The sequence below is a fragment of the Bufo gargarizans genome, chromosome 11 (genome assembly GCF_014858855.1).
Source record: "Bufo gargarizans isolate SCDJY-AF-19 chromosome 11, ASM1485885v1, whole genome shotgun sequence".
Taxonomy (NCBI): Eukaryota; Metazoa; Chordata; class Amphibia; order Anura; family Bufonidae; genus Bufo; species Bufo gargarizans.
The window spans coordinates 19,642,384-19,650,866 of record NC_058090.1 but is presented as its reverse complement, the minus strand read 5'-3'; positions in this window follow the sequence as shown (position 1 = coordinate 19,650,866).

Sequence of the window (8,483 nt, the reverse complement as noted above, 5' to 3'; positions counted from 1 at the left end):
TACCTCACTTCTGATACACTGCTACTACCTCACTTCTGATACACTGCTACTACCTCACTTCTGATACACTGCTACTACCTCACTTCTGATACACTGCTACTACCTCACTTCTGATACACTGCTACTACCTCACTTCTGATACACTGCTACTACCTCTCTTCTGATACACTGCTACTACCTCACTTCTGATACACTGCTACTACCTCACTTCTGATACACTGCTACTACCTCTCTTCTGATACACTGCTACTACCTCTCTTCTGATACACTGCTACTACCTCACTTCTGATACACTGCTACTACCTCACTTCTGATACATTGCTACTACCTCACTTCTGATACACTGCTACTACCTCACTTCTGATACACTGCTACTACCTCACTTCTGATACACTGCTACTACCTCACTTCTGATACACTGCTACTACCTCTCTTCTGATACATTGCTACTACCTCACTTCTGATACACTGCTACTACCTCACTTCTGATACATTGCTACTACCTCACTTCTGATACACTGCTACTACCTCTCTTCTGATACATTGCTACTACCTCACTTCTGATACACTGCTACTACCTCTCTTCTGATACACTGCTACTACCTCACTTCTGATACACTGCTACTACCTCTCTTCTGATACATTGCTACTACCTCACTTCTGATACACTGCTACTACCTCTCTTCTGATACACTGCTACTACCTCACTTCTGATACACTGCTACTACCTCACTTCTGATACATTGTTACCACCTCACTCCTGATACACTGCTACCACCTCTCTTCTGATACACTGCTACCACCTCTCTTCTGATACATTGCTACTACCTCTCTTCTGATACATTGCTACTACCTCACTTCTGATACATTGCTACTACCTCTCTTCTGATACATTGCTACTACCTCACTTCTGATACATTGTTACCACCTCACTCCTGATACATTGTTACCACCTCACTCCTGATACACTGCTACTACCTCTCTTCTGATACACTGCTACCACCTCTCTTCTGATACACTGCTACCACCTCTCTTCTGATACACTGCTACTACCTCTCTTCTGATACATTGCTACTACCTCTCTTCTGATACATTGCTACTACCTCTCTTCTGATACACTGCTACTACCTCTCTTCTGATACACTGCTACTACCTCTCTTCTGATACACTGCTACTACCTCTCTTCTGATACACTGCTACTACCTCTCTTCTGATACACTGCTACTACCTCTCTTCTGATACACTGCTACTACCTCACTTCTGATACATTGTTACCACCTCACTTCTGATACACTGCTACCTCACTTCTGATACATTTCTACTACCTCACTTCTGATACACTGCTACTACCTCACTTCTGATACACTGCTACTACCTCACTTCTGATACACTGCTACTACCTCACTTCTGATACTTTGTTACCACTTCACTTCTGATACTTTGTTACCACCTCACTTCTGAGACTTTGTTACCGCCTCAGAGAGAGTCTGGTACAGAACCACACACCATGTTCTGATCCGTGTAAATGTAGCGCAGCGGCTCCATCTCCCCAACATCGCCTCTACATGCTAAGATCCCTCCAAGGAACAATTCGGAAGCTGGAAGGTGGAACATTTGCATCCACGCTGCCGGAATGTAAATGTGAGAAAGGTATTCTGCATCCTGAACCTCCCTGCAGGTCCCCCACAAATGAGCTCCTCCGGGGGAAGATCTGTTCTTCCATGAATGTTCCTGTAATATTCTCTGCATTAAGTGAAGTTGCAGCAGATAGTTTAATAACAGGAATCAGAATACACCGCGGAGGGTCTGAGAAAATGCTGGGGGTCAAGTAAAGTGACCAGTGGCATCATGATGAGCAGCTGCCCTGGACTGGGGCAGATACAGGACTGACATGACAGCTGTGGTCCTGCTCTGCCGCCATCAGTCTTCCTTATAGTACATTATGGTCACCTCCTATTATGTTAAAGGGAGGTCTTTATTTTTGGTGGACGGGTCCTCTGACGATGAGCCGATCACACAGACCCTCAGCAATCAACTAAGAGAAAACCGAAATTCAATTTCTAAGCAGCACCCCCAGAGGAGAAATTAAGTATTACACATTTCTCATTTAAATTAATGGTCTGCCTGAGTAATGCATGGATGTGTGTGGGGGGGGGGGGGGGGGGGGGGGGAGTCTCCTGAAAGAGACCAGCTATGAATGGAGACTTACTGGAAGTGCTCCATGGGAACAAAATCTGCAGAGTCTCCATACATAGCTGGTCTCTTTGAGGAGACCCAGCACCCGGCCTCGGCTTCATCCGAGGCATGGCACCCAGCCAGCCAGAGTCCTGCTCCGTACTGATGAGCAGCTGTCTATGGATGGATATTTCACTTGGCTATCTTCCCTTGTCATAGCCCAAGGGACTCATAAGGAGCCACTTCCACAAGGTGGCGCTAGTGAGATGGTTCTCTTTCCTTGGATTCCCCTTTGTGGCCAGTCACTGATGAGAGTCCTGTACAGAGAACAACCCCCCTAATCTGGGAATAGGTTTTGGGGGCCCAGGACGCGTCATCATTGGACTGGTGGTCTGCAGTATGGCCTTGTCAGAAAATACTGGGATAGGAAACCCTTCAGATGTGAGCAGGACTTGGTCTGCACTGGTTAGACCAATGTCTCATTCACTGACAACAAGCAGAAATCTTAAAAATGGTGAGAAAATTAAACACAAAACCTACTAGAAAGATCATACAAGGATAAGGCTGTACATTCATCTGGATGCCGGCCCTTTAACAGCGATCCATGCAATGACCCTGGGCAATGGCGGCGTCCCCTCGCCCCTTCATTTGGCGCTCGTTACTCTTTCGGCAGCCGGATGTTCAGTATTTCACCTGCACAGTGATAGGAGCAGATATTTCTTTCTGGGGCCCCATTAACGTTCTGCTCAGGGCCAGGTGACACCAGGCGGCCGGAATTCATCTGAAAATGACAGGTGGAATGTGCGAAGCTATTGCTCCACGTGCGCCATACATCTGTGTGGCCTTTCTGCAGCCATCAGTCCAGGCATGGCGCCATATATCTGCCAGGCCCCGGGATATGGATCTTAGACGTGTCAGTAAAATACTGAAGAACTTTATTGGTGTTCGTGAAGTTACAAAGGTCACGGAGGACGCGGGGGGAGGGGAAATTTATTTGCCCCTTTAAATTCTGAGCTGCGGCTCTATAAATATCCGGTGAAAAGTCCAACTATTGGCTCTGATGTAGACAGCGGCAGAACTGCTGTTATCAGGGCATAATACTGAGGTCAAGGAAAAACCCCAGGGAAGTGTCCAGAATATTAGGGGATTGCATTATGAGCGATTGCATGATATTCTGTATTCGCAGGGGGCGGGTGTCTCTGCAGCAGATTAGGGTATTGCATTACGAGCGATTGCATGATATTCTGTATTCGCAGGGGGCAGCTTCAGGGGACGGGTGTCTCTGCAGCAGATTAGGGGATTGCATTATGAGCGATTGCATGATATTCTGTATTCGCAGGGGGCAGCTTCAGGGGACGGGTGTCTCTGCAGCAGATTAGGGGATTGCATTACGAGCGATTGCATGATATTCTGTATTCGCAGGGGGCAGCTTCAGGGGACGGGTGTCTGTGCAGCAGATTAGGGGATTGCATTATGAGCGATTGCATGATATTCTGTATTCGCAGGGGGCAGCTGCAGGGGGCGGGTGTCTCTGCAGCAGATTAGGGGATTGCATTATGAGCGATTGCATGATATTCTGTATTGGCAGGGGGCAGCTGCAGGGGGCAGGTGTCTCTGCAGCAGATTAGGGGATTGCATTACGAGCGGTTGCATGATATTCTGTATTGGCAGGAGGGCAGCTGCAGGGGGCAGGTGTCTCTGCAGCAGATTAGGGGATTGCATTACGAGCGGTTGCATGATATTCTGTATTGGCAGGGGGCAGGTGTCTCTGCAGCAGATTAGGGGATTGCATTACGAGCGATTGCATGATATTCTGTATTGGCAGGGGCAGCTGCAGGGGGCAGGTGTCTCTGCAGCAGATTAGGGGATTGCATTACGAGCGGTTGCATGATATTCTGTATTGGCAGGGGCAGCTGCAGGGGGCAGGTGTCTCTGTAGAAGATTAGGGAAATTGCATTACGAGCGATTGCATGATATGCTGTATTCGCAGGGGGCGGCTGCAGGGGGCAGGTGTCTCTGTAGCAAATTAGGGGATTGCATTATAAGCGATTGCATGATATTCTGTATTCGCAGGGGGCGGCTGCAGGTGGCAGGTGTCTCTGCAGCAGATTAGGGGATTGCATTACGAGCGATTGCATGATATTCTGTATTCGCAGGGGGAAGGTGTCTCTGCAGCAGATTAGGGGATTGCATTACGAGCAATTGCATGATATTCTGTATTCGCAGGGGGCAAGTGTCTCTGCAGCAGATTAGGGGATTGCATTACGAGCGGTTGCATGATATTCTGTATTGGCAGGAGGGCAGCTGCAGGGGGCAGGTGTCTCTGCAGCAGATTAGGGGATTGCATTACAAGCGATTGCATGATATTCTGTATTCGCAGGGTGCAGCTGCAGGGGGCAGGTGTTTCTGCAGAAGATTAGGGGATTGCATTACGGGGAATTGCATTACGAGCGATTGCATGATATTCTGTATTCGCAGGGGGCAGCTGCAGGGGGCAGGTGTCTCTGCAGCAGATTAGGGGATTGCATTATGAGCGGTTGCATGATATTCTGTATTCGCAGGGGGCGGCTGCAGGGGGCAGGTGTCTCTGCAGCAGATTAGGGGATTGCATTATGAGCGGTTGCATGATATTCTGTATTCGCAGGGGGCGGCTGCAGGGGGCAGGTGTCTCTGCAACAGATTAGGGGATTGCATTATGAGCGGTTGCATGATACTCTGTATTCGCAGGGGGCGGCTGCAGGGGGCAGGTGTCTCTGTAGCAGATTAGGGGATTGCATTATGAGCGATTGCATGATATTCTGTATTCACAGGGGGCAGCTGCAGGGGGCAGGTGTCTCTGCAGCAGATTAGGGGATTGCATTACGAGCGATTGCATGATATTCTGTATTCGCAGGGGGCAGCTGTCTCTGCAGCAGATTAGGGGATTGCATTACGAGCGATTGCATGATATTCTGTATTCGCAGGGGGCAGCTGCAGGGGGCGGGTGTCTCTGCAGCAGATTAGGGGATTGCATTACGAGCGGTTGCATGATTTTCTGTATTCGCAGGGGGCAGGTGTCTGCAGCAGATTAGGGGATTGCATTACGAGCGGTTGCATGATTTTCTGTATTCGCAGGGGGCAGGTGTCTGCAGCAGATTAGGGGATTGCATTACGAGCGATTGCATGATATTCTGTATTCGCAGGGGGCAGCTGCAGGGGGCGGGTGTCTCTGCAGCAGATTAGGGGATTGCATTATGAGCGATTGCATGATATTCTGTATTCACAGGGGGCAGGTGTCTGCAGCAGATTAGGGGATTGCATTACGAGCGGTTGCATGATATTCTGTATTCGCAGGGGGCAGCTGCAGGGGGCAGGTGTCTCTGCAGCAGATTAGGGGATTGCATTACGAGCGATTGCATGATATTCTGTATTCGCAGGGGGCGGCTGCAGGGGGCAGGTGTCTCTGTAGCAGGGATTCTGATAGGGCTGCAGTCACACAGAGGGGTTTTACGGTTCTGCAGTTTTTGGGGCCTTGTTTGCTTCTGGCCTTTTCTAACTCTAGATTAGCGTTGAGCGAATGCAAGTTAACGTCGTCTTCGATCCAAATTTCAGGACAAAAATCGATTCGCCACCAAGTCAAACTTCGTGGTAACAAATCATTTTTTTCCTGAAATGGAAGAAAAACAACAAAAACATTCATATTCACTTCACCCATTGGGTCACGGAGAGGCCGTCGCGGCCATCTTGATTGAAAAAAAGGCGCCAAATCTCATGTGACGTCACCATGTCAGCACGTTGGCCGGGCACAGGGATGTGATCAGTGGTGACGTCATCACTTCAACGAGATTTGGCGCATTTTCTTCAAATCAAGATGGCTGTAAGGCCCTCTCCGCCAGCAAATGGATGAGGTGAGTATGTCTTTTTTTTAGTTTTTAACCCCTGATTGACCGCTGAAAGGCCTCAATGTGACAGCGTTGAATGCGGCATCTGAGGGGTTCAATGACCTGTTGATGTTGATTCCCATTGTTCCCCACCATCTCCCCGGGACGGACCCCCGGTTTTCTGCTTTGACTCCATGCACGCTCTAGGATCATTTATTAGACCTTCCTGACTATTTCACTTAAATCTTTCATTTCCTCCAGAAGTGGACTTGCCACTTGCCACTCGCCAGCTCTTTGCCCTTTAGCCTGCATTTGAGGACGGTGGACCCACACCCTGAGCCCCTGCCAGTGCTGAACCCATGAAGATGATCGGCCCCAATCACTTGATGAAGAAAGGTTGCGGTTTCATTTATGGGAATGTATCTGACGTGTTTCATGTCTGCTCTGCATTACCCCAAATGACATGTGACATGTAGACAGGGCTAGGGGGCAACTCTGACACATGGCAGGCCTCCAGCATGTGCAGCTGGCATGACGTCCCTGCATACCATGGGGTTTAATGTTGATTTTGTTATAATGTATTCTGGGGTTACCGGTTCCATAGCATTCCTGGGCCTTATGGCTCAGCTGTAAGTAGTTACAATGTATCCCTGCCTCTCATCACTCAGCGCCCCACATTACAGAGGGGCACCGTGCCCTCCAGGAGCCCATGGATGGAGAACACCTGTGCTAGGTAAATGCACCCTCCAATAGCCAGTCACCCTGTGATGTCACTGGCTTGGACCACAGCAGTTTTGACCTCATTGTTGCAGCCATTAAACAGCTGGGCGGCAGGCGGACAGGGCGACACTATGCAGCACAGAGGAGCACCTGGCGTTTTACCATTTTCAGTCCAGACAATCCTCTGTGCTCCAGACTGATACATTGTAGCAAGTGTGCTGCCCATGTTTACAGAGGGTTGTTTAGACTGAATGCAATTGTAACAAAACCTCAGCTGCCAGAAGTGTTAGTTCAGGATTGCTTTTCTGCCGAAGGTTGTAAACAAGAATTTTACCATTCACTGACAGCAAGCAAGGATTTTCAAAATGGTAAAACACAGAATAGGAAATTATTTTACAAAACTTGTTAGTCTCATCACCACGTTACACTGACAACTCCCTGTCAGAGATGACGCCTGACAACTGAAGAACGGAAACTCTTGTTGTTAAAAAAAAATTATGTAAAGAAAGGGGTGGAGTCTGACACATCTGCAGGATGGGAAAATAGTTGTCAGGGAGACAACAGCCAATGTGCGAGTGTGTGTATGAAGGGGGAGGGGTCATACACTGTGCAGGGGAGGAGTTCGTACGTCAATAGCAGAAATAGGTTCCAGCCCTTTGATATATTTTTGTTGCTTGCCTATATTTTCAGTAACAAATTGACACGTAGGGAGTGGGACACATCCTTTCACTCATGAACAGTTGACGCGTTTGGAATAATCACGTTCTTAATAGTAAAACACATAATGTTACAATTAGGAACGTGATTATTCAAAACGCGTCAACTGTGCATGAGTGAAAGGATGTGTCCCACTCCCTACGTGTCAATTTGTTACTGAAAATATAGGCAAGCAACGAAAATATATCAAAGTGCTGGAACCTATTTCTGTTATTGACATTTGGAAGACTTACCTGGTTTGCTCCGCGCACGAGGGGCTGTGGATGTACGGTGAGCTGGATACTGACTATATGGAAGAGTTCATACACTGTGCAGGGGGGGGAGTTTATACACTGTGCAGGGGGGGAGTTCATACACTGTGCAGGGGAGGAGTTTATACACTGTGCAGGGGAGGAGTTTATACACTGTGCAGGGGGGGAGTTTATACACTGTGCAGGGGAAGGGTTCATACACTGTGCAGGGGAGGAGTTCATACACTGTGCAGGGGATGAGTTCATACACTGTGCAGGGGAGGAGTTCATACACTGTGCAGGGGAGGAGTTTATACACTGTGCAGGGGAGGAGTTTATACACTGTGCAGGGGAGGAGTTTATACACTGTGCAGGGGAGGAGTTCATACACTGTGCAGGGGGGGGAGTTTATACACTGTGCAGGGGGGGGAGTTTATACACTGTGCAGGGGGGGGGGGAGTTTATACACTGTGCAGGGGAGGAGTTTATACACTGTGCAGGGGGGGAGTTTATACACTGTGCAGGGGAAGGGTTCATACACTGTGCAGGGGAGGAGTTCATACACTGTGCAGGGGAGGAGTTCATACACTGTGCAGGGGAGGAGTTTATACACTGTGCAGGGGAGGAGTTTATACACTGTGCAGGGGAGGAGTTTATACACTGTGCAGGGGAGGAGTTTATACACTGTGCAGGGGAGGAGTTTATACACTGTGCAGGGGAGGAGTTTATACACTGTGCAGGGGAGGAGTTCATACACTTTTCAGGGGAAGAGTTTATACAC